We start from the raw sequence: 543 nt of genomic DNA, 5'->3' as shown, positions 1-543 counted from the left end.
CTCATTAAGAATTTTGATACCTTTATTTTCTTTTTCCACTTAATTTTCGAAAAAAGCACAAAAAAATTTACAAAATCATAATATCCAAAAATTTCTTGTTTGAGTCTAGAGTCTCATTTTAAGTTTGGTGTCAATTGCATATTTCTGTTCTTCTTGCATTCATTCATGTGTCTTAAGTGATCTTCAAGATGTTCTTGATGATTTCATTACTCTGATCTTTAGATTCTCTTGACTTGAGTGTTTTGTGTTTCTCATATGCATTCTCATTTTGTTGTGTCAATGGTATACAAACTGCTAAGTTTGGTGTCTTGCATGCATTGTTATTTGATTTTAGTTACATGTTGATTATTAAAAAATCCAAAAAAATTTTTAATTTGTGTCTTTTCAAGTCAATAATACAGAGAATTGAAGATTCAGAACATACAGCAGAGGAATTATACAGAAAAAGCTGGGCGTTCAAAACGCCCAGTGAAGAAGGACAGACTGGCGTTTAAACGCCAGCCAGGGTGCCTGGCTGGGCGTTTAACGCCCAAAAGGGTAGTA

The sequence above is a fragment of the Arachis duranensis genome, chromosome 10 (genome assembly GCF_000817695.3).
Source record: "Arachis duranensis cultivar V14167 chromosome 10, aradu.V14167.gnm2.J7QH, whole genome shotgun sequence".
In the NCBI taxonomy this organism is placed as follows: Eukaryota; Viridiplantae; Streptophyta; class Magnoliopsida; order Fabales; family Fabaceae; genus Arachis; species Arachis duranensis.
Note: the sequence above shows the minus strand (reverse complement) of the source record.